Below are 26,915 nucleotides of genomic sequence, written 5' to 3'. Positions count from 1 at the left end.
GGAACCCTTAGCTCCGCATGAATGAAGTTTCGGTGACATTTAATTTTCTTTTTCTTTTTTTAACAGAAAGAAAACTTGTTGGTAGGAGTTAGTAGCATACACTTAGGCTCCGTGTCTATGTGCAGTGTGATCCATTATGCTCCTGAGACTTAAGGGTACGTCTAGACTACATGGCTCCGTCGACGGAGCCATGTAGATTTGTTGTTTTGGAAAAGGGAAATGAAGCCACGATTTAAATGATCTCGGCTTCATTTACATTTACATGGCTGCCGCGCTGAGCCGACAAACAGCTGATCAGCTGTTTGTTGGCTCGCGCGCTAGTCTGGACGTTCCCCCTGTCGACATCAAAGCCCTTTGTCGGCAGCCCCGGTAAACCTCATTCCACGAGGAATAACGGGGATGCTGACAAAGGGCTTTGATGTCGGCAGGGGTGCGTCCAGACTAGCGCGCGAGCCGACAAACAGCTGATCAGCTGTTTGTCGGCTCAGCGCAGCAGCCATGTAAATGTAAATGAAGCCGCGATCATTTAAATCGCGGCTTCATTTCCCTTTGCCTATGTGTCTAATCTACATGCCTCTGCCGACAGAGGCATGTAGTCTAGACACAGCCTGAGTGTGCTTACAAGAATGTCTAACTCTAACACAAGATGCAAACTCTTTTTCTAATAATACAATTTGATTTTCCCCAAAGGCTAGGGAGTGGCATGTACCTTTCTGGGGTAAGAATGAGTGTTTGAGATGTGAGTCCTGGTTTGATCTCTGTGAAGAAAAAGAACACTGCTGGACTGTCACCTCTCAAACAAGCTGTTTTTCCAATGATTGTATCTCAGGATCCCTTTGGTCAAATTACTCCAAATTTGGAATAGTGATTGTTCCTTGCACCTCCACCAGCCACGCCTAGTTTCAAGGGAATCTGATCAACCATACAGGATTTAGAGCACTTTGAAGAATTCAGCTTCAAACAGAATGCTCATTTTAAACTTACTGTCAGCTTTGTTATAATGGAAAAATCAGAGTTTTGAGAAGAAAAGCTTACAAGCGCCACCACCACTTCTGCTACAGGAAGGTATTAACTGTTATTTTCTGTTTCCTGCATGCTTGCAAGAGCAGAATAATGTTCCCAGAATGGCCAGAGACTTTGAAGGGTGCTGAGGGGAGGACGTTGTGTTCCTAACCTGGACCTACCATGGACCTGTGAAGTGGAAGTTGTGGGAGCTGGTATGGGTGGGCCATACAGTGAAAGAATTTGAGAAACCCCTGCTGTAATTCAAATAAATATGAATCAGAAGAAGTTTATTAAAGTTGTTGATCTAAAAAGTAGATCGGTTTCATCTCAATTCGCTTTTGGTGAATACCAATTGATCTGTCTTATTTCAAAGGATTATTTTTGATCCCCTCTTAGAATGTCATCTTTTCAATTGGACTCTCTTCTGAAAAAGCTTCTTTCAAAATAAGCTTGCAATCTAGACGTACCCTTAGTGTCAACTGTTGTCAGCATTAAGTGCTCCTGCATTAGTGCTGAGACCAATTCATCCACAAGCATGGATGGAACAAAACTATTTTCAGAGCCATTGCAGAAAGCATGCTTCAGATCTGGGAAAGGATGTCTAAAGAATGCTTTCTACAACTGACCATAAAACATGCCACAAGAAGCAGAGCCTTTTTGGCATGTATGAGAGAGAAGATAGGCCACAGATGAATTGCCCAGGGCAGGAATTCTCAACCTATAAGTTGGGTCCCAAAATTGGGTTACCAGAAAGTTACAAAGGCCACATGGCACTCTTGTGGTTCCTGTCCCACACAACTGGCCAGGCTCACCTCCTGGCTCCAGGCACTGCAAACTTTCGGGTCCCAGTGCCACTCAAATTTACCCACCCATCATGATAGGAATCCCAGGAAGCCAAATTTGAGTGAGTGATACTGCAACCCCATGAGCCTGGTCGCAGCTCCACGCACACAAATTTGGTCCAGTTATGGGGAATGGGGCCAAATCTGCACTGCTATCCAAGAGGTTGCAATACTTGAAGTTGGAAAGCCAAGCCCAGCCATCCCGCAGCACAGGCACTGCAAAAGCAGCTATTGTGGGGTGAGTGCCAAGCAGACCCCAACCCTCTTGGAGAACAGGATCTCACCAAAATCATGCTGGGCCTCCACCCTCAGACTATTTAGTGAGACACAAGAGGTCATAAACATATACAAATAGGCCCTGAGCCTCAAAAGGCTGAGAACTCCTGGAGTAGGGGAAATGTTTTAATGCTCTTTGATCAAAACAAAAAATATAATGTAATTTGAATTTAAAATATTAATAAAATTGAACCATGATTAGGCAGTGGGGAAGGAACTCCATGTGCTGTGATAAGAGTCTCTCATTATTTTATCATCACATGCCTGTGCGTCCTCAGTATGATACTTACACACAAGCTCAATTTTCATCAGGACATTCCTGAATTTTGGACACTTATCTCGAGGAGCCAGTATCATGGACAATGCCCAGAAACTGTTGGTACTTAAGGAAACTTTCCCTTCCACTTCAAGAAAACAAATCAACAAATCAGTCCGAGCCAGAACTTGGCATTTTAGTGCCTGGGACACGCAAGCACATCTGTGCTCTGTACCAGCTTTTTTTCATCATTTTTCAAATTCTGCCCCACAGTAGTGTTTCCTGGGCAGGTGCCCTACTCACACATCTCTGGTTATAGGCCTGAGGGCAGCTGTCAGTAGTTTTCTTCAAGAGGAGGATGAGCCAGGGAATGGAGTAGTTTAACCAGCTAATAGATTTCCTGAAAGAGAGAAGATGAGTCACTCTGAAGCAGCTGCTTCCTTCCCTGGCAGTTCCCCTGTGAGGACTATATATATTGGGTATGTGTACACTGCAATAAAAGCGCCTGATCTAGGACAACTGGCTTGCTCAGGGGGCTTGGGCTGTGGGGCTTAAAGCCTCAGTTTGAACATTCAGGTTCAGGATGGAGCCCAAGCTCTGAAATTTTGCATAAAACATCTTAGTAGTCACACAGAAGTAGTGTCAGTAAGTGGTTACATTAGATCAGTGTTTCTCAAAGTGGTCCATGGAACCACACTGAGAAAGCTGCTAACTGACTGCTCCGATATGTTTATTTCCCAGATCACAGCCATGGAGCCTTATGGCTCCCATTGGCTCCGGTTCACCGTTTGCAGTGATTGGGAGCCGCAGGAAGTGGCATAGCCCAGGCCACTGCTCCCCACAGCTCCCCTTGGCTGCAAATGGTAAACCAGAGCCAATGGGAGCCACAAGGCTTTCTGACTGCAGTGCTGGTAAATAAATAAACCTGAGCAGAGTGGGTCCATGCACTTTGAGAAACACTGCATTAGATAGTTGTATTTTGACACTAAGCATGTGCAAATGAGCATTGCAGAAGAAGCTTATAGCATTTTAAGCATTTAAGGAATTAACTAACAAAGGATTTCACCTCCGGGTAGATTAGATGTAACCAAAACATCATCCAAATAATACATATTTCCTTTGAAGTTATCTATGAAATTGCTATGATGCTTCTATTGTGTCACACATGTCAAACTGGTTCCAGCATGTTAACATCTTTATACTCAGGTAGATAGAAACGGAACACGTATTAATGCTCCCAATTCCCCCTGCGGGTTTCCTTGGCTCCTCGGTTTGTTTCATGGAGAAAAATAAAGTGCATACAATAATGGCTATATAAAGGGTGTAGGCTGTCCTAGCTAAGAGGTACCAATTTCATCCTCACTGTCAGGCAAAAGAACCTATATGGGGGTGCAGCTACACTCTAGTGTTTTTCTGGAAAAATGGCTGTTTTTCCAGAAAAACAATACTTGCATCCACACTGCCATTGAGTTCTTTTGAAAGAAAGTCCTAAGAACAGAGGGGTTTTTCCAACAGCAGTAAACTTCATTCTGCAAAGAAGCCTTTTTCCAAAAAAGCTTTTTCCAAAAAGGCGTGTGTGGACACAGAAGAGGGAATGCTTTCGAAAGAAGAGGACTCCAGGAAATAACACAGGTGCTCTGGTGGCCACTCTATCCAGACTAATCACAACTTAAATGCGATAGCATCCAATCAATGTGGATACTATCTTTTGAAAAAGCACATCGCTTTTTCGTTGCACTTTTGCTGTGTGAATGCTCTCTTTTGAAATAAGCTTTTCCGAAAGATCTCTTCCAGAAAAGCTTCCTCCAAAAGAAGCCTGCAGTCCAGACATAGCCTGGGACAAGCGAGACTTACAAATTGGGAATAAAACTGTAATTTGGAAGAACTGGCTAGTGATTAGATATCATTATTAATTAACCAATAATAAGGGGCTTTTCCTTTTATAATGCCAAAGTAGCACTGTGATTTGCTGCCCCTACAATTTAGCACATGCTAACAGGTCAATTTAGCTGAGATACCCTAGGTCTGCCAGAGGCCCCAGAACCACTGGCAAATTTAAAAATGCTTCATAAACTCACAAGATCCATGTCCACTATGTCTATTTTGTTAATGAAAAGGATCTTACTTAGCCCGGAGTTCTGTGTGAAAGCAAGAGATTTACCACAACCCTTTAAAGAATCCCAATGGCAGAGTATATTATGTTGTATTAAAAATGCCCCATGTATCTACAGCTGTGTTTGATACAACAACAAAACATTCTATTCAAAATATATCTGATATTACAGAGGTTATACAAAAAAGGTTATAAGCTTTGATACCTGTTGGTGCTGTAATAATGAAAACAGGACAGCTGTTGAAAAAGGCAGATGTGAGTTAAAATGGAATTCAGCAGCCAAAACTTTGCTGAAAATTATATCCAAGGATTTCTACCTGCTAAGGTGTGTTTAACTTTGTGACAAAGAGTTTAGTTCTTAAAGGCTGCAATGATCACCGAGCACGTGATTTTACAAAAATGGAGGACTAAGCTTATGCCCAGAATAGAACAGTGGCATTCAGACCTGAGTTAGAAGCCAAAGAATGAATAGCTTATTGTGACAAGGTCAGTTATTTATGTCTGAAGACATTTCAACCCCATTTCTAGATACGTTAAGACTCTCAGGGTATGTCTACACTACCCCGCTAGTTCGAACTAGATGGGTAATGTAGGCATACCGCACTTGCAAATGAAGCCCGGGATTTGAATTTCCCAGGTTTCATTTGCATTCCTCGTGGAATGAGGAGTAACGGTAGTTCGAACTAGGAAGCCTAGTTCGAACTACCTATTTCGTGCTGCGTGTAGCCGCGCGGCAGAGGGTTCGAACGAGCGGAGATTTCAAAATGGCGGAGCCCCGCTTATGCAAATGAAGCCCGGGAAATTCAAATCCCGGGCTTCATTTGCAAGTGCGGTATGCCTACATTACCTTCCTAGTTCGAACTAGGAGGGTAGTGTAGTGTAGACATACCCTCAAAGAATTCCAGGTCTCGATTTTCCCTTTTCTTTTCACCTCCTTTTGATGCTCCCTTCTTCCCTCTTCTTCCTGTTCATATCTCCCTTTTTATTACTGTATCCGCCTTACTGAGGGTATGTCTACACTACAGCGCTAATTCGAACTAAGCTAATTCGAACTAACGCATCCAGACTAAAAAACTAGTTCAAATTAGCGTTTTGCTAATTCGAACTAGCATGTCCACATTAAGTGGACCCTGAAGCGGGGTTAAGGATGGCCAGAAGCAGTGCCGTCAGGACATCAGAGGAGGACTTAGAGCGTGGAGCTGGTGCCTCAGGCTAGCCGAGGGCTGTGCTTAAAGGGACCCGACCCCCATCCCGGACAGACAGTTCTCAGGGGTGCCCCGCTTGCAAAGCAGTCCTGTATTGGTGTGCCCTGAGTGCCCACACTGGGCACATCATAGCACTCAGCCATCAGACCGGCTGCACTTGCCGCAGGCTGCCATCTGGGGAGAGGGGGCAATTGGGGGGCTGCAGGAGAGCTTCCACCCCCAGAAGCCCGCAGAGCCAGCCCAGTCCTCCCCATCGGGGGCTCGTATGAAGAGAGGCTAAAGAGACTGGGACTTCTCAGCTTAGAAAAGAGGAGACTGAGGGGGGATAGGATAGAGGTCTATAAAAGCATGAATGGGGTGGAGAGGGTGCATAAAGAAAAGTTCTTCATTAGTTCCCATAATAGAAGGACTAGAGGACACCAAGGGAAAGGAATGGGTAGCAGGCTTCAAACTAGTAACAGAAAGTTGTTCTTCACAAAGCAAAGAGTCAACCTGTGGAACTCCTTGCTGCAGGAGGCTGTGAAGGCTAGAACTAGAACAGAGTTTAAAGGGAAGTGAGATCAAGTCATGGAGGTTCGGTCCATGGAGTGGTATTAGCCAGGGGGTAGGAGTGGTGTCCCTGCCCAAGGTTTGTGGAAGGCTGGAGAGGGATGGCATGAGACAAATGGCTTGGTCACTGTCTTCGGTCCATCCCCTCCAGGGTCCCTAGGGTTGGCCGCTGTCGGCAGATGGACCTTTGGTCTGACCCAGTACGGCCATTGTAAGCTCAGGGCTCAGCGTCGGGGGTCTCAGTGGACCACCTTGATTTTTATGCACACCTGCTCCTGGGTGGCCAGGCTGGCAGCTCTCCTGCCCTAGACGGCCACTTTCCTGTGCCTAGTGCGGAGGTCGTGGACGAGGTCCACGATGTCTGCACTAGCCCAGGCGGGTGCCCGCCTCTTGCGGTCCCGGGCAAGCTCCCGGGAGCCGCCAGCCTGCTCCCGGGAAGAGGGGGAGGGCTGGGGGGCATCGGGTGGCTGGCTCGAGCCATGCCAGGTGCAGGGTCTGCTAGCTGGGTGCTGGCAGGCTTGCACCTGGCAGGGGCACCGTAGCCAGCCCGTGCCCCTTTAAGGGGTCCAGGGTCGGGAGGGGGGCAATAGAGTTTCCCTGTGTTGGCCAGAGTGGCCACCAGGGAAAGCTGGGGAGGGCTAGCCTCTCATTAGTTCGAATTAAGGGGCTACACACTCCTTAATTCGAACTAGTAAGTTCGAACTAGGCTTAGTCCTCGTAGAATGTCCTCGTTTACCTAGTTCGAACTAAGCGCTCCGCTAGTTCGAATTAAGTTTGAACTAGCGGACGCTTGTGTAGCGCCTATCAAAGTTAATTCGAACTAACGTCCGTTAGTTCGAATTAACTTTGTAGTGTAGACATACCCTAACACATTACATCTATGTAATATTATGTGGTCTGAAAGGGCATGTCTACACAGCAACTTAGTCCTGTGTCTACACGGCAGGCAGTTATTTTCAAAATGTTGTCAAAATTCTATCAAGCTGGAGGACTTCTTACTCCAACTCCTGTAATCCTCATTGTTTGACAATTTCAAAATACAGTAGCATCCCGATTAGCCAATCTAAACGGGACTGACAGGTGGTCAGATTAACGAAAATGTCGGATAATACGGAGTACAGAACATTACCTGTAGTTGATTCAGGTGCTCTGGGCGAAGGGCAGCAGCACTTTGGGGATGTTCCACTTGGAGGCCGCCGAGAAGGGTGGCAGCAGCAGGAGCAGCAGCAGCAGCAGCAGCGCCCAGAGCGACGGGGAAGCAAGTGGAGCCATTATCCCAGACTGCTCCTGGGGGCTGCAGGGAGGGAAGGGGCCAGGCAGGAATGGGGATGCTGGGAGGTGGGCACGGGGGGCAATGGGAATGACCCCATGACTAAGCGGCGCCGGCAGGAGGCTCTGACCCTTGGGCTGGACTCTCAATCGCTTGCCGCGCACTGCAATTCAAGGGACGTCAGCGACTGGGGCGGGGAAAGGGGTCCAGTCACATGGCGGGTCACATGGCAGGAGGCCAGTGGCAGTGTGGGGCTTTAGTTTTGCTTTCAGGGGCTGCTGCTGGAATCTGTTCAGCCGGGGAGGCTGCATGCAGCATGGCAACACGGGGCAGCTGGCCTTAGGGGCCGCATACTCGTGCTACTCTAGGCTGGCTGGGGATTTCTTGCCAAACCCCAGGATTTATCCGGCTATGTTGGATAAAGCGGAATGTCGGATAAGCGAAGGGCGGATAAGTGGGACTCTACTATAAGCTATTTCGAAATAAGCTACAGAATTGATGTAGCTCAATTTGTGTAGCTTATTTCGAGTTAACCCTGCTGTGTAGACACATCCAAATTGTCTGCTCTTGCAGTTTTGGTGAGTTACAAAATTGCCTAATTGCATAGCTTTACTGGAAATCCCGTGAAGTGTGTGTTATTTGGGGCTATCTACAAGCTGTAAGTTATTTTCTTTTCTGTGCTTTTTCATTGCCTATTTTATGAAAATTAATTAAAAACAAATCGAGAAATAGTGAAACGGAAGCCGTTAGCATGCATAAAAGCAATCTGTTTCAGTAAAAATATTTCTAGAATTCTTTTGTGGGTTTAAAAGTGGTTTTTCTTCTTGAAGGGTAAGGTGATGAAACAGGGATTACAAGAAGTTCTAGGCTCAACTTTGGTAGTCTTGTTAAACCAGGCTCCATACATCAGACTTAGAATATTTGTAGACCCTTTCATAAGAGGATTGGAGGAATTTTCTTGAATCTCTCCTTTTTGTTGGTGTGGGGAAGAAGGGGGGGATTTGACATTTTTTGTCATCTGATGTTCCACAATAGTTTGTCTAGTGTCAATAGGTCTTCTCTGTCAGGCAGGAGACAATGTCTGCTGGAGACCAGTATTTCACACTAGAAAATGTCTCTTTCCTGTCTGGTGACCTATAGTTTCAAAAGGCATATAGTACAAAAACTTAAATATTACCTTATGATAAGATTTACTTGGCATTGCCTGGGTCTTTAACTCGATTAATTTTTGTTTTTTGGAAATTAAAATGAAAATGTACATACTTTATTTGAATTATTGCTATGGTGTGGGGCTGGGGATGAGGAGTTCAGTAGACAGGCTCCCTTGAGGAGATAGGACTACACCAGCCCTCTCTCACCACAGCAACTTGGGGCCAAGTGAGACACTCCAGCAGGCACAACTGGGGGAGGGGACTATTACATTGGAGCCTAGATCTCCTAGAGACCGATATTACACACTAGTTAATGTCGCCCTCCTGTTTGGAGATTTACACAGTTACAGAGGCATATAATAGAAATGCTTTATATGTCTCTCTCTATAAAAAAACGTTTCCTATGGGATGACAGAGTGATGTAATCACTTCACTCTTGCGTCCCACAGCCCTTCCCTCTGCCCTCAGCCCCTCTCTCCACCCTCAACCACCCTGCACATAGTCGCGGGGGATGGAGGACCAGGACTGAAGCCATGCAGCCTTTCCCCTTGTGGGAGGGTTGGAGCCACCAGCTGCATGGCCTTCCACCCTCATAGGCGGGTGGGCCCAGAGCCTTACACTCTCTCCCCTTGCGGGGGGAGGGGGGGAGGAGGGGAAATCACAGCCTCCAACCAGCCCAACCCCACAGCGGCCAGAGGGAGAGAGCCAGGCCAGTGACGGCTTCAGCCTGGCCAGGCCCACTGGTAGCCTGGCCCCCTGGTGGCTGGTGGGAGAGAGCTGGGGTTGGCTGGGATCTGCGACACCTCAGCCTGGCCCGCCCAGGCTGCTGGGGGAAGAGTTGGGGCTGCCTACCACCAGAGAGAGGTGTTGGCAAGTGTAGTGAGCAGGGGGCACCACCCCCTAGTTATCTTATAATACAGGATAAAGATGATCTAAGAGAGATTAAATGCATGAAGCAATTTACAAGCATTTAATAAAGCCTAAACACTAAACATTTTATAAGTCTATTAAGTATGTTACCAATACTTACACATAGGCAATCCAGACTGATTCCAGGTAAATGTTTGTCAGTGTTTAAGTGGTACACAGGTATCTTGGCATAAGCAGGCACCTGGTTTGCCAGCAGCATGGCTGTATTTCAGAGTCTGGCCAACTGGAGCTGGTAGTGACAAGTACAGATTTATGGCTAAGTAGGAAGTATTCTCCATGAATCTTCTTCATGTCTGTCACTCATTCAGAGAAAGCAGAGATTTCCTAGAGTTTAATTAACATGAACATTTAATAGACTAAGCCAACAAAACCATATTCATGTTGCTATTATTCTCTAAGCATCATGCAATTTCCTAAATATTTCCCAAAATTCTATATGGTAAAGGCAGGCTGTTATACCCTAAAATGATAAGCTATTATAATTTTATTAATAATTATTTTGCATCTATTTTGGTGTTTATCCTGCACATGACTGTCCACTCTCCCAGTCCATTTTCCTCCTGTGCCCAGTCCTACCTCACTGCAAAGCCCAATGTTTCCAAAACTCCCTCAATTCAAAGACTAAGTACCCTAGCAAAAATGAAATCCAAACAGTTCACAGAAAGAGGCCTTCAATTACACCTGAGGCTGTGCTTGCTTACCTCTGGGTAAGCTCCAGTGTTGGAAAGAATGATGTGAATGCTACTGTGTTGATCAGATAATCACAGTTTAACCAAGCCATTATCCCCTAAACCTGCTCACACAGCGAGGTGGTTAAAATCCTGAGGGCTAATGGTATCTTGTTTACATTAAAGTTTCCACCATTGCTCCTGCAGGTGAAGCTACACTAGTAGGCTATTTTCTAAAGAAACAAAAAGTCTCTTGTGGATAAGACTGGTTTACAGATATAGTCAAAATGAATGAGTCAACTGATTTCAGTGCAGGTCTTAATGGCACAGACGATGAGATAGTGAACAAATGCCAGCCTCCCTTTTCAGCTGAAGATTAGCACAATATCATGAATCAGGGATACCCATGGCACTCCTAAAAGAAGAAAGGCCTGGACAGTGTCACGGGAAATTGCCTAGCACACATAAGAAATATGCAAGGCAAGCTGGCTCTGGCAATGGCAAAGCAAATGGAGCTTATTGGGCAGATGAACAAAGCAGTCTTTGGAACTTAATACTCCAGCTCACTAGAGTGTTGAGTGTTCTTTAAAAACATTTTTGGAGGATTTATACAGATCTGATTTCTAAATTAATACCAGAACCAAGTTGATTATTAATACTACAATAATGAATCAATGAAAGACAGTGGCACAGGTGATGAATTATGTAGAAGTGGGACATTTTTGTTTACCACTAACATTACAGGGAAAACACAACATTCTTGATCTCATCAATGCTGCAGGGCAGAATTCAATTTAGTTTCTTTTATAATAAGGTTGTAATATTAAAAATATGTTTCTATTTATTAAGTTGTCACTGACTTACCACAGCATACTTATTATTCTTTCCCTTTTATGGAGATTGCTTTTCAGTCTATTGTCTTTTATCACCTAACTGCAACCATCATACTGCCCTGGGAACATATGTGCTGGCAAAACATCAGAAAATATAAAATGAAAGTTAAAAAAATACTCACAATGGAGAACAGGAGAAAGGATTGGGGTGGAGAAACAGTGTATTGGGGTGACATTCATATATTTTTCTTGCTTTTGTTTGTATTTCACAAATGAGATCTTTCAAAAAGTGAATGGGATTTAGAGGAAATTGTAATGAATAGCCATTGCTAGTTATATCTTTACTGCCATAAAGATCTGATCCTGTAATCTTCTCATATAAGTAAATGGTCTTATTGAAGTTAGAAATTCCATTTGGAGTGAATAATGTAGACTTAATTCAAAACTGTAAAAGTTATTGATTCTACAGATCCTAGAGAGGACCAAGAACTTGGTGGGAGAATGTTGGATTGTTGTTTGTAACGTTACTAAAAAGAGAAGCTTATAGGTAAGGTTATTTCTTCTTTCCTACAATCTTGGCATATGTGCCTAAATGATCTCTGCTACCACAAAATGGTGTCAGCACCGGTAATTCCTACTGATCAAATGAAGTGACAGTTGCACCTATGCCTGTTCACTCAGACCATCTGAAAAATCTCTCATAGTTATAGCTGCAGGCAATGAATAAGGTCCATTTCAGCTCTTTCTTGCTACTCTTAAAGCTTCTGCTCTATTGTGTATCCTCTCCTTGATGTACCCATCTATCCCCCATATAAAGATATGATGTACTGAGTGGTGCAGTTTGAAGGGTTTATCACTGGATGGGAAATAATTTTTGATGGGGAGCCACTCCAAGATTTTGGTAAGAAGTCAAGGGTTTTTCAGTGGAAAAGGTGCAGGGTCAGGAATGAAGGCTAGGAGCAGAAGGGAGCTCATAATAGGAAATTGGAGTGAAGGAAAGGGTTTTGGGGTTTGAGAGGGAGTTTGGATAAAGGAGATTGTGATCTGGGATAGGGCTTTGAGGGGGTGACCCAGGAGGGGATATGGATGCATGAGAAGATTTTGGCTGGGGGAGAGGTGTTAGAGGGGATACAGGGTCTGGGAGGGACCTGTGATCTGAAGGGGAGGATGCAGAGGGTTTTGGTGGTGGCCTGGGAAAGGGAGTTGGAAGGTGGGGAAGCTGGCATGCCAGAGGCAGTCTCTGTCCGGGAGGTGCTTACCTAGGTGACTTCTGGCCAGCAGCTCTGCAAGACCCCAAGGTAGGCTCCTAGCTCCTGCAGTCTCAGGCTGCTCAAAATGGTTGGGCTCTATCAAAATGGATGCTGAGGGGATATGAACACAAAATTTGTGAGAAAGGTTTCTGAAACAAGAGTCTTTGTCTAAAGAGTCAGTTTTAATCAGCCACCATGTCAGCAATCCCTTTGGGCTCTTTTATATATACCCCGAATTCTGTAATTTCCACTTCAACACATCTGATGAAGAAGGTTTTAGCCATGAAAGCTCATGACCTAATAAAATTGTTAGTCTCTAAGGTGCCATAGGCCTGCTCATTGTTTTTACAGTTACAGACTAACAGGGTCATTCCTCCGTACTATTGTAGTATAAATTATTTAAATTGCTTCATCTGCAATTCAGTCTGTATTAAAGAAAGGAAGTTTTAAATTAAAATGTAGTTTTCAGGCAGAAAGAAACTATAATAAAAATACTTGGCCTATTAGTTCTTTTCCAATGATTAATAGCAAGACTTGCTTGGAATTTAGTCTTTGATTTCCTCTGTTTAATTGTAGCTCAAAGTCAAATAGGGTTTTGATCTACAGAAAATGCAGAACTGGGTACAGAAAGTTTTAAAATTGAGTAACAATACATTTTCCACAATAATAATTTCATATTCTTTCAATTAAGAAGAGCTTAGGGTTGATTTTTGGGAGGTGGAGAAACTACAGTAGCCCATTTCTACATTTAAAACCAGAGCAGAAAACTCTAATTACATTTCCCTCTTTAATATATACAGGAAGTGGGGGAAGAGTGTTTCAGTGGAGCAGTCTTCCCTACCACTCACTGTGACCAGGGCACCTTTCCATCCACAGCAGGGGGAATCCTAGGGTGGTTGGGAATCTCCTCTGCCTCCTGACCATGGCATCTCCCCACGTGTCAGGCTTCAGCTGTGGGCAAGGGTCTATTGCAAGCAGGGACAGGGTAGAACAAATTTAAGGGGAGCGCCTCACTTCCAGTGGCTCCCCAAAGCAGCTCCATGCTGCTCATGGCAGAGAGAGGTGGCTATGGCTCCACATTAAGTATGATGCCTCCATCTGCAGGAGTTGCGCACTTCGGCCCACATTGGCCATGATTTCTAATCCTGACCAATGGACTGGCTGGAAGCTGTGGAGTCAGCCGTTGGAAAGGGGGGACGAAAGCCGTGTGAGGAGCCAGCCCTATGGGCTTCATCATTTTTGCCACGGACACTTGTATCCATGTACAGACATGTTGCCGACCCATGGCAACAAGTGCAAACTACTTGCACAGATGTAGCTAATAATTTAGAACTTCTTTCTACAGAGCTGTTGGTTCCTCCAGCATAATTAAGTGCAGTCAAAGGCAATTATAAAAAAGCTGGAATCCAGTCTACAAAACACATTATAGGTTACTATAAAAACTCTTAGATCAGTGGTTCTCAGACTTCATTGCACTGTGATCCCCTTCTGACCACAAAAATTACTACACAAGCCCCAGAGGGGGAACAGAAGACTGAGCCTCTCCTAGCCACACTGTCTGAGCCCTGCTGCTCTGGACAGGGCAGAGGGAAAAGCTGAAGCTCAAAAGTTTCTGCCCTGGGTGAGGGCATGTAACCTTAGCTCTGAGCGATGGTGCTTAGCTTCAGAGTTGCTGGGTCCCAGAGCCAACACCAGCCTTGGCAAATCTATTAAAATGGGATTATGAACTACTTTGGGATTGCAACCCACTATCTGAGAACCCCCATTTTATAAGCTCTGAAAAGTCTTTTGTGATGTTGGAATTGTGCTAATCCCAGAAAATTAAGGAGACAAGATGGAAGAGGTGATACCTTTTACTGGACCAGTTTCTGCCAATACACTTTACTTCTCCCAATTTATATCTTTAAAATGTCTGTACCTTTGGTCTCATGCTTTTAATGCTATACAAGGCATACTATAATTACCCAGAAATTACTTCTTTATTTAAATCTTATTAACAGTACGTGGATTTTTGCATGCAAACCAATGTGACTCCTTAATTACTGTCATATACAAAGCCACAACATTTTTAATAAGTTCAAGCATGTGAGGCATATGTGTGGATGAATTACATACACATGTTTTAATAAAGTATTTGCACTTCCATTTTGCAATAAAAAAATACACTTCATGTGCCATGCTAAAAGCAAATTGAACATAACAAGTTGAGAAATACCACAGATTCTAAATAACTTAATTTTCAGGATGTGACATACATATTTAGCGATTTAGTTGGATTTTATGGTGCGTTTTATAATCCCTTACAGTGGTTCCTAATTAAAAGCAATAGACTAATTCACTCTTTCGTAACATGTTTCTGGTTCTCATTGTGGACAGTCATGTTTAGAAATCAGAGCAAAATTCTTTCAAAAGTCATGTTTAAGTATTTTTATGTCCTATCAATATTGACAATGCAACTTTAATTGGGGGAAGCTTCATTAATTCAGATTGATCAAGCTTCAGCTGATGCCAGATAAAGACTTGTCTTTGCACTTATTCGCTTTACATCTGTTTAAGAACTTTAGCCTTTAGAGAGACCAGAACTTGGAAATCACCAAGACACTTTGGATCCAATCATGACCTTTGTATGCTAACCACTTTTGAACTGCAAGACTGGACCCTTAATTAGTAAGAATCAACCAGTAAAATGGGAAAGCATCTTTTACACAACCAATAACAAGGTGCTTTCCAGATTCCCACAGCAATTTTTTTATTTCACTTTCAGGATAAGAAGTTAAATGAATTATTTAAACTATATATAATCTCAATATTTCACTGTCCATGAGAAAAATGTTTAGATCTTTAAATATGTAATAAAATACTGGAAAAAAACCTAATAAAAATGGAATCAAGGATTGGGTATCTTTACACTTTTTCTGTGAGGGAATCAGTGATGTTTGAATAAAAGGTAGATGAGTGTTTTGGGGGATGACTGTGTTACCTTTTAAATGGAAGAGTAAATGTATTCTCTCCTTTTGTAAACCATATTGATTGAAAGAAAATGTAATTTACTGAACATCTGTAGGTTTTCTCTTAGATAAAACATTTCAAATATAGGAAGCAATTCTACTGGGGAGAAAACAGACATGTTCTGTGTCTTTTAGGGATGTGAAGGACTAGTCAACTAGTTGCTCTCCCCCCTATCAAATAGAGGCAGCAAGAGGTGGGGAAGAAAAGAAGGGAGACTTCAAAATGGCAGCACCAGGATCAGTTGGAGACTCCATGTGGTGCTTTCGCCTTTGAAGAATAGCAACAGCCCTAGGGCTGTTGCAACACTTCAAAGGCGGAGGTGCCCTATCAACTAATCAAATAGTCGATGCAAAATGCATTGACTATTTGATTAGTCAGTTACCTGATACTTAACATCCTTAGTGTCTTTTGTCTAGAGCACATAAGCAGATTATGTGCTGGGCTCCTCTTTGTGCTAAAGCTAGGCCAATTTCAGCAGGTCAAGCATAGCAATGATGCTTAGCACTATGGAAGTTCACCGCTTAAAGTAGTTTACATCCTAGTAAATTTTAGTTAGAAATTGATTTGCCAGACAGAATGGATATACAAGCATCACAGCCGTGATAGAAAAGGCATATCATACATAACAATTCTCAGTTATAATATATATATAGGGGCTTGCTACCTTATAGAGAACATTGAAGACAGGGGAAAGGGCAAAAGGAGTCCTCCCAACCTTGTGCAGGCCATGTAAGAGCCAATCACAATGACAGCCTGGGAATACATCTGCTATTCCACCCAAACTCTCCCATGGGTACCCAGAATCTGAAAGTGGGCAAGGCAGAAGGGGCTGTGGAGTAACTTCCCTGGTCCATGGTGGAGCATGACCAGACTGCAGAGTGAGGTGGGATGCAACACTCTAAATACGGATACAGCAGCAGGTGCACTCTGTTGTGTGCCAGGGAACTCCATAAAGAATTCCAAAGCTCTTGATTGAGTGGCGAAGCTCAGCCCCACATCCAGTGAAGGGCTGCAATTTAAAGGTATGATGCTGCCTCAGAGAACAACCCACTCCAGTATGACTAGATCATCTCTGTCAGGCCCAACCAAAGAGTTTGCAAGGCCTAAGGTGGCATGCTTTGTTTGGCTGCGCTGTGTGGCTAGGAGACTCCCAGCCAGGGCAGCGAGTAAGTTGCCAGGCAGGCAGGTACAGGGCAGTGTGGGGCCCTGAAGGTGCAGGACGCAAGGAAACTGCCATGCCCTAAGGCTGAACCTGACCTCTATAAACAGCTACGTAGCACATTTAGTTCAGAGAGTTCCATTTTCATCTTAGACAGCCTCAGAATCTGATTCTGATTTATGGGACAAGTGAAAAAGATTCTCATCCTAGTTTCCATTTATGCACCTCCCCCGCCCCCCACAAAGAGTAACAGTATTGGGCACAATTATGCTCAGAACCAATGTCCCCTCTAATTTTTTTCCATCCATGTGCAGAATAAATTTTGTTACATGCACCGAGGCATGTGCAGAGGTGTTCCACCAATAGGAACACATGCTGCTGGCTTGTGGGAGCTCTCCTAATCAGCTGCACAGAATTTGACTCTTCCTGGTTGGCTGCCCAAGCACTTCACTTACAGGGAACACTGCTCAAGACTGAGCCAGAACCAGAACAGTATGAAGTGTGCACATTAGGGTCAACAAACATGTGGACAAGGGGAATGCAGTGGATGTAGTATACTTAGATTTCCAGAAAGCCTTTGACAAGATCCCTCACCAAAGGCTCGTAAGTAAAGTTAGTTGCCATGGGATAAGAGGAAAGGTCCTTTCATGGATTGATAATGGGTTAAAAGACAGGAAACAAAGGGTAGGAATAAATGGTAATGAATGGAGGAATGAATGGAGACAGGTAACTAGTGGGGTCCCCCAAGGGTCTGTCCTGGGACCAATCCTATTCAACCTATGTATAAATGATCTAGAGAAAGGGGTAAACAGTGAGGTGGCAAAATTTGCAGATGATACCAAACTGCTCAAGATAGTGAAGAACTCACCAAACTAAGTGATTGAGCAACAAAATGTCAAATGAAATTTAATGTGGATAAATGTAAAGTAATGCACATTGGAAAACATAATCCCAACTATATGTAACCCTTCTGCCGGGTAGGCCTGGCAGTAACCAGGGCTGGGTTCAATATCTTGGGGTCAATCTCACAAAGAACCGGCTCGAGCCCCCACCCAGTGATCTGGGAAATTCACGCACCCATGGGTGCCTTTGAGAAGCAATGCTTCCCTATTCGCAAGCACTGAGTCTGAGTGTACGAAAAGAACATTTAATGAAACAGAGAGAAAATTCATACGGCATTAGCTTGGGGAAAACACCACAAACAGAGTTCATAACCCAAACATGAGCCAAGCCCCCACCCCAGCCAAGAATCGCCCAAAGTCCACAGAATCCGACTCCCCAAAAGTCTCTGTCCCCACAAGTCTCTGTGCCACCCAGAGTCCCAAAGTTCACCCGCAGGGTTTCACCTCCCAACCAGGATAGAAATGGGGGTGGGGGGAAAGATAGGGGGCACCTTTTACGAAACTCCGCCACGCTTCACCAGCTGTCTCGTCCCAGACCTCTGGACCTCCGCTGGGCACCTGTCACCGCTTCTCGCCTGCCACCGCTCCACGCCACGCCGCTGGTCACCGCTCCTCGCCTGCCGCCGCTCCACGCCATGCCGCTGATGGCTGCTCTTCACCTGCCACTGCTCCACGCCAGGCCACTGATTGCCTGAAAATATCTTTACTGGATGCAATAGGTCTGGCTCTCAGCCAAACCAGTGGTTTCAGCTCAGTGATTTCAACTCTCAGCCAAACCAGTGATTTCAACTCTTTAGCCACCAGCTGGGCTGTCAAATGACTCCAGCTTTTACTGGACTAGTAAACAAAAAGACTCCTCAGGAAGTCTGCTTTAGGTCTGTCCTTAAAACAAAGGGGGAAAGGTGCAGGCTGGGCCAGTCTTATAGCTCACACCTGGCAGGTGTGAAGCAGGCTGACTGAAGTCCTTTAACCCTTTCCCCCAGCTCTGTTCACTCAACTCTGGAAGGGGGGAGGCTTGTTCTTCCGAGACCTCTTACCATGATGGTGGTGTCTCTCCTGCAAGCACTGGTGGCATGTTTTACAGTTCCCACATTTAGGGGTAGCATGATTAGTTACCCCCACAACAGTCCCAAATTATATACAATTCTCCACTTTCCATTCCAACACTGACCCTCCATCAGCCCTGGCTGAATGGGATTTACATAGCCACACCTTGGATTCTCTCCTGAGCAGTATTTACATGTCAACAGTTAACAGTTAATTACCTTGTAGAGCTAAACAACTGGAGTGGGCACACCCACCCCTCTTTTTAGCTGGCTGACAGCAAGTAGCAGTTTAGCCCCTGCTTACAAATATATACAATATGATGGGGACTAATTTGGCTACAACTACTCGAGAGAGAGATGAAAGAATTGGGTTTGTTTAGTTTAGAAAAGAGAAGACAGAGGGGGGAGATAATAGCCGTTTTCAGGTATCTAAAAGGGTGTCATAAGGAGGAGGGAGAAAACTTGTTCATCTTGGCCTCTGAGGATAGAACAAGAAGCAATGGGCTTAAACTGCAGCAAGGGAGGTTTAGGTTGGACATTAGGAAAAAGTTCCTAACTGTCAGGGTAGTTAAACACTGGAATAAATTGCCCAGGAAGGTTGTGGAATCTCCATCTCTGGAGATATTTAAGAGTAGGTTAGATAAATGTCTATCAGGGATGGCCTAGACAGTATTTGGTCCTGCTATGGGGGCAGGGGACTGGACTTGATGACCTCTCAAGGTCCCTTCCAGTCCTAGTATTCTATGATTCTATGTTGGAGTCATTGTGGATAGTTCTCTGAAAACATCCGCTCAATGTGCAGTGGCAATCGAAAAAGCAAATATAATGTTAGGATTAATTAAAAAAGGGATAGAGAATAAGACAGAAAATATCTTATTGCTTCTATATAAAACCATGGTATGCCCATATATTGAATACTGCGTACAGATGTGGTCGTCTCATCTCAAAAAATATATATTGGCATTTGAAAAGGTTCAGAAAAGGGCAACACAGATATTAGGGGTTTGGAATGGGTCCCATATGAAGAGAGATTAAAAAGACTTGGATTTTTCAGCTTAGAAAGTGTAGCCAGACAGCCCCCCCCATCTCATCCATCTTATTTTGCCTCTCTGAGGTTCCTGAAGCATACAGGATAGAGAAGGAGCAATAAAAGCAGCATAGTCTATGCTGGCTCATCTGATCCTGAGAAGCTGAAAACATGGATATGAGGAGAGAACAATTAAGGCAATAAGCTGAGCTCGAGGCTACAAGAAGTGACCCATGTTGATATGAACACACACAGCCGTCCCTGGGAGAGGAATCCCCCACTGAGAAAAGATGCTTAGTACTTCCAATTTAATCCTCTCAACTCTCTCTTACAAGTGTAAATTAAGTTCATAACTCCCTTGTAAGAACTGGTCTCACAAAAGGCAGACCAGTACTATTTGGCATCACAGATAAGAAAGAGAAATACGTGACCCCATGGGTATAAAGATGGGTACAGCAGTACACTCACTTTTGAGTGTCATTCTACCCTCTACCTGCTGGTCGGGTTAGGTGTTTGACCTCCCGAGGTTCTATGAGGACGCCCACCTCGTATTTTTGTCTTTCCTAGGAATTGAGGGACTGGCCCTGGCCTGACACGCTGGAGTCGAGAGGCACAGAAGGGGATAAAAATTGTACTTGGATGTGGTCCTCTGTCTTAAGTGTACACAGACTTAGAGCTCTTTAAAGATTAAGCTGTTACTTGGTACTATTATTTCTGTTTTCCTATCTTTATCTTCTTTGTAACCATTTTTAAGATCTATATTTTGCTAGCAGTTAAGAAATAGAACAATAGCCATTGCAACCATATGATTTATAAGCTTCCTCAATAAACCTGTAACTGTTTAAGCTTTAACCTGACTCCTTCAGTTGCTGTAACAGAACCAGGCACAATTTAAAAGAACTTCAGCCGGTCTTAAGGGACAGATATAGGGAGAGCTTGGGTGTTTGGATTTGTGTCACTCCCAGGTGGCAGATCCGTTGGAGCATTTCTCAGCCTCCCCCAGGCTGCCCGCTGCGAAGGAATCACGGATTCTAGCAGCTAAAATCTGAAGTGTAATAAGCTCTCCCTGTAAACTTATTGGGGCGCTTGTCAACCTCCTCCAGGTTGCCCGCTGCAAGGGACCCCGGTCTCAGCAGTTGAAGTCTCGGGTGTATAGCACACACACACACACCACTCACTGCCCTGACCGTCGGCTGACAGAAAGAGGACACTGAGGGGGGATATGATAGAGGTTTATAAAATCATGACTGGTGTGGAAAAAGTGAATAAGGAAAAGTTATTTACTTATTCCCACAATAAAAGAACTAGGGGTCACCAAATGAAATTAATAGGCAGCAGGTTTAAAACCAGAAAAAGGAAGTTTTTCTTTATTCAGAGCACAGTCAACCTGTGGAACTCCTTGCCAGAGGATGCAGTGAAGGCTAGAACTTTAACAGGGTCCAAAAAGAGCTAAATAGATTCATGGAGATTAGGTCCCTTAATAGCTATTAGCCAGGGTGGGTAGGTGTCCCTAGCCTATGTTTCTCTGGAGGTGGGAGACAGGGGAGGGATCATGTGAGGATTACCTGTTGTGATCCCTCCCTCTGGGACCTATGATATTGGCCACTGTTGGCAGACAGGATACTGGGCTAGATGGACTTTTGGTATGACCCAGTAATTATGTTCTTATTATGAACTAGCCAATTAGCCCGTCATCAGATGGGATTTTCAGGTCTCTCCTCCACGTCGGTCTTCTCTGCTGAGCCTCCGCTCTCTCATTCCGTCTCTCTCTCTCTCTCTCCTCCTCCTCCTCCTCCTACTTCCTCCCCCCCCCCCCAGCTCTTCTCCGCCTCCTGCCTCTCTCTGTCTCTCTCACTTCTCCTCCCCTTCCCCTCCTGCAAGGGTAATTACAAGGGTAATTTGTGAGAGCTGTGTAGGGAAGATGCAATTACCATGTATTTTAAAGAACATTTAAAAGAAAAAAAGTGAAGCAAAATATTGGAAATCCAAGTATTTGCAAGGGGCAGGGAGTGAGAAAGAGGAGTGGAAAGTATCAGTAGATGAGCACTTAGGAAACATAGTAAAGTACCTCCCCAAAACTACTTTTCCAATTTAAAGAGCGTGAACATGTTTAATTGCCATTCTTTCTTAGATTGCTAAACTCTTTATATTTATCTAAAGTGCACTTTTTTGAACTATATAAATAATGAAAACATTTCATTTATTTTCCACACTAACCTTTCATATTTTTACTATGGCAGTTCTCTTCATCCTAAGTGAAATTAAATAGGATCTGACTAATATTGTACACTAGTGGTGGAACTAGAAATGCCCTAACATGCCTTACAATTATATATTCCAATATCTATGTAAGTAGTATGCTCCCATGGCTTATCGACAATACACAGATTAACTTCTCTGCTAAGAAATAGCTTTGTATCTTTAATTATTGTGTCCAAAGTTCTCATCTTAGTCCCAAGATAAGTCTGCATCACAAAACCTGCTTATAAATTGGCCCAGTTCACCCTCTGTCCCCAATACTAGAGTGAGCAGGTCTATTATGGGCCAGGTTGAGACTCAGGAGCATTAGCAAATCTATGCGAGTGAGCTTGCAAAGGGCCTGCTTTAGTAAAACTAGCACTACTGGTCATTTGCTGTATTAATCACTAATGAATCACAGACATTTCAATTTAAAAATCTGCTTTAAAAATAATCTATTGTATAATATGCTCCTGGTTTCAGACTCCACAAAGACACTTCAAATTCCCTGGGCTGGGAAACTTATGAAACCTGACATATGCATGAGTTACTTTCCTCCACCATCCATTTTGTGCAAAACTTTGGCAGTATGTAACTACTAGCGGAAATCCAATATTGAAAACATACACAAAGCAAATACAGAGCTCAGCTTGAAATGCAGAGACAAATGCTTGCAATGTTTTATCCCCTATGAATAACATCATCTTATTCGGTTTAACCAATTACGTGATGTCCAGAGGGCTAGACAAGTTGAGGGTCTTCTTTATCAGAGGTTTTTCAAGGACTTGTTTGAAAGGCCATTGGAAATATAATGGTTTTGAACTTGACAACAGGTTTTGGCTATGCAGCCAAAATATAAAAGTTGTTTCATAATATTTTCATTTAGGCTACTACTGAGCGACAAGAATGATTAAAGGTTTAGAGAACATGACCTATGAAGCCAGGCTTCATGAACTGGGCTTGTTTAGTTTGGAAAAAAGAAGATTAAGGGGGGACATGATAGTGGTTTTCAAATATCTAAAAGGGTGTCATAAGGAGGAAGGAGAAAATTTGTTCCTCTTGGTTTCTGAGGACAGGAAAAGGAGTAATGGGCTTAAAGTGCAGCAGGGGAGGTTTAGATTGGATATTAGGAAAAAATTCCTAACTGTCAGGGTGGTCAAATATTGGAATAAATTGCCAAGGGAGGTGGTGGAATCTCCCTCTCTGGAGATATTTAAGAACAGGTTAGATAGACATCTGTCAGGGATGGTGTAGACGGAGCTTGGTCCTGCCTTGAGGGTGGGGGGCTGGACTCGATGACCTCTCGAGGTCCCTTCCAGTCGTATTATTCTATGATTCTATGATACAGAATAAATATTGCCTGTCCCTTGTTATAGTTTGTCATACAATATTATAATTGTGTTATTATAGTAACTCTTGGTCTCTCTTTAACCTATGTCCCTAGGTTATTGGTTATTTGGTTATTCTCACTGCATCATATCCAGAATTTAATGGTGGGTTCTTTATACTTGAAATCATGCAATTCTTTTATGGTTTTTTTAGTTTGATTGTCAGGGCCTAGAATATTTGGATGTGCTTTAAATATAAGAATCTAGCAATATTAAAATCACAAAAGAACCAGTGTTGTCTTCTTGTGTATTTTTATGAAACATCAAATCCATAAACTGTCATCCATCCTATCAGGTTGTCCCGCAGTGACTTCAGAAAATGAGCAACAGCCTCAGGGAAGACTTTAAGGGTATGTCTACACTGTGGAATTATTCCAAAATAACTCCCTTTATTTCAAAATAACAAGGTGAGTGTCCACACTGCAAAAATAGCCAATTAGCCCGTCATAAGATGGAATTTTCAGGTCTCTCCTCTACATTGGTCTTCTCTCCTGAGCCTCTGGTCTCTCGCTCCGTCTCTCTCTCTCTCCTCCTCCTACTGCCTCCCTCCCTCTCTCTCTCAGCTCTTCTCCTCCTCCTGCCTCTCTCTCTGTCTCTCTCTTTCTCTTCTCCTCCCCCTCCTGCCTCTCACTTGAGGGACCATGGTCCCGCAATGGCTGTTTGGGCTCCATGCTCCCTGTGCTGCAGGGGGAGTGTGGAGCCCAAACAGTCACTTGCACCACTTGCTCCCACGCAGCGGCCTGGCTGAGTGGCGCAGAAGTCTACTGAGTGCCACTGTGGGAGGCGAAGGGGGCCGGGGCAGTGACGTTCACAACCGGGAGGTGGAGTCTGGAGCTGCTGTCAAAATAGCTTATTTCAAAATAGTTATTTCAGGAGTTATTATTTTGAAATAACTTATTTTGAAATAACCTGGTAGTGTAGACATAGTCTAAGGAAACAGGGTACATACCCCCAATCAGTTGAGAATTCCATACTTTGATTTTACCAACCAATTATCAAGTGTAAACTTCTCAGGGGTTATCACAAGATAACTATAGAATCACAAACAGTTCTCTTGGGAATCTGATCTGTTTTGCCACACAACTAATCTTACCTTTTGTGCTAGACGATCTCTTACACTACAGATCACAGCAACATTCAGGTTACCCCCCGTCTCAAAGGACCAGTCATTTCCACTAAGTCAATTGCACTTATGATCTCACAACAAAATCTTTTGTCCTCTTTCATATTCCATGGTAGTCTGTCTGGTGTTGATGGTCCTTCCTGAACACCTTTTGTTGGAGACTAGCATTTCATGCTAGTTAAAATCTGTCTCCTATGTGGTGATTTACACAGTTACAAAGTATGGCTTGAAATGCAAACATTCAGATATAAATTTATAATATGGATAAGTGAGAATAATAATGAAGCAACTTATAAGTATTCCATGAAGTCTAAATACTAATTACATTCTTATAATTCTAATATCTATTTTAATCACAGTAACATGTAGGTGAGCCAGCCTGAGTCTAGCTATGTGATTCAACTGAATAGTGACAGGCATGGGGATTTTGCTTGAGCTAGCAACATGTTTTCAAGCCTTACACATCCTTCTTCAATATGCTTTTTCCAGGGTTCTGTCTGATGTTTCTGAGAGAAGATACATAAGTCACAAAGTGAATTATTTCCAAAACTATTTCAATTTTTCAACCTATCCCTTGTCCTTATTGCAATAATGATATTACTAAGTTTCCCCAGAAGAGCCGTGTAATTATGGAGAAGCAGGATGAGATGAATCTAGAGAACAAGTGCAGGTGGTTAAGAGTATGGCCTACCAGATATGGGACTGGAATTGTGATGGGAACAATCAAAGGGACTTGTCATTTTCTGAATTTTACAAATGCCATTCAAATGTAGTGACAAAAATATCTCCTGACAGTTACCCCCTTTGCAAAATTATGAAAGCATCACATCTTCAAAAATAAGAAATTTGAAGTATCAGTTTTGTATAAATCATGGGTCCCTGTCATACGAACACAAATATCTGCATGCTTGTGTTAACGGAAGTAGTACCACTGGAGTCTGATGATTTACATAAGTAAAGTTATACAAGTGCACCAGTGTTTGTGGGATCATAGCCATAGAGATTTTGTAACGATCACATATGCATTTAATTAGCAAGGAGTTACTCTGAATCACTTTTTGGTCTCTATTTCTCCTTTTTTGTTTGAGCTGGCCAGAACTTTCAATGCGTGTCACTTATGTAGAAGGGAGAACAGCAGACCTTTTACAGAGGTTGCTCTCCTCTCCGTGTACCAGCTGGCAACATGAGGGAGCCAGGCAGGAAAGTAAGAGTTGATCCCGTGCACGAGCATGACAAATGGTTCGTAGTTGAGTGCTACATTTCAAGGTAGTTAAAGACAATGCCGCTTAGGGCCTGCTCCAGCTCTTGCTGACTTCACGAAGGGTAAGATTGGAACCTTTTTTGTATTGTATCTTCATAGTGTTTTCAGATAAGATCTGAAAATGGATGGAGAGCTTGGTGAGGCAGAACGATCACAGGGTGGCTAGTTACACGTAAATGAAGCAGGTCAAGTCCCCCTCTTGCAGGAATGGTGCTCTCATTTGGCTGATTAAGAGGGTAGTCTGGGCCAGCAACCAGGGGCTATACAAGATTATGGAGAATATGAATAGGATAGAGTCACTAAGCAACAGAGAGCTAGTGTGTATGAAAATGAAAGCCAGACTTAGCCCTGCGGCACAGGCACCCGCTCCCAATGAGATAGGGCTGCCCAAGACTTGAGAAAGTGTCTAAGAAAAGCTGTAAATCCTCTCTGGAATGAAGAAGGAGTCATCTAGAAAGGTTAATCTCAAGACTTTCAGGAGTCAACGCTAATGTTGGGTGGTGGGAACAGGGTGAGAGCTAGGAGCTAGTGGAGTAGCTAACTAGCGGTCCTTCCAGAGTCAGTGGACTGCAGCTGGAAAGGTACAAAAGTTGGAAACCTAGAGGAGAGGCAAGGGATGCTGTGGCTGTGCTGGACTATGACTATGACTCTTAATGCTGGGGCTTTTTCTCTTATGGTTTTATGTGCAGAGGACTTTCTTTCATAATAAACTAATCACACAACAGCTCTTTGTACTCAGAAAGATGCTTTAGACTATTTCTAGGGACTGTGAAGGAGGGAAACAGTCAGGCCTGCCTGTCATGCTCCAGCCTGCCACAGTTTGGTGGTCAAGCCAGGGCTACTCTTTGGCTATGTCTAGACTGCAGGCTTCTTTCGAAAGAGGCGCTTTCGAAAGATACTTTCGAAAGAGCCTCTTTCGAAAGAGCGCGTCTAGACTACAATACGCGGATCGGAAAAATCGATCAGCTTTTTTGAAAAAGAGCGTCCTGACTGCTGGACGCTCTTTCGAAATTCAAAGCCACCCGGAACTGCTTCTGCCAGGGCAAGGGGGCAGCATTTCCTTCCGGATGCTGCCTGCCTGCCCTTTGCAGAGACGCGTGGTGAAAGGGACACTCCTGAACACCCGTTACTCTGCTCCTGCAGCTGCCTTTGCTGTCCCTCTAGGAGGTAAGCAAGGCATTGCAGTGCTGGTTTGGAGTGCTCAGCTTCCTGGGACACCCCAGCAGCTTTTTTCTCTGGAGGTTTTTCTGGTTTAGACCCATTTTTGTGGCATGGAGCCAGAGCTGCCCCTGGGCAGGCGATGGCCCCACACCACCATACTGCAGCTGTTACTGCATCTGCATGACACAGTCATGAGGCTACTTCCCGAGCTGGACCCAGACCAGAGGTACGAGGGGCTCCTCCGTCAAGCAGC

General features: G+C 43.9%; 1 long non-coding RNA gene across 2 annotated transcripts in view; it reads right to left on the bottom strand.

Annotated features, from left to right (window-relative positions):
- Positions 1 to 538: 538 nt before the first annotated feature.
- The window catches only part of LOC142830023 (uncharacterized), an 81,169-nt gene continuing 54,792 nt past the window's right edge, over positions 539 to 26,915 (bottom strand). For both annotated transcript variants that reach the window (XR_012905026.2, XR_012905032.2), the window contains exons 2-5: positions 12,358 to 12,459; positions 9,698 to 9,826; positions 7,376 to 7,540; positions 539 to 2,779 (exon numbers count right to left, since the gene is read on the bottom strand). This is a non-coding gene — a long non-coding RNA (uncharacterized LOC142830023). The remainder of the gene's footprint in view (positions 2,780 to 7,375; positions 7,541 to 9,697; positions 9,827 to 12,357; positions 12,460 to 26,915) is intronic.

Source organism: Pelodiscus sinensis, chromosome 1 (genome assembly GCF_052426305.1).
Source record: "Pelodiscus sinensis isolate ZL-2025 chromosome 1, ASM5242630v1, whole genome shotgun sequence".
Classification (NCBI taxonomy): Eukaryota; Metazoa; Chordata; order Testudines; family Trionychidae; genus Pelodiscus; species Pelodiscus sinensis.
The sequence above is the reverse complement of the archived record's forward strand: the minus strand, read 5'-3'. Positions and strand labels throughout refer to the sequence as shown.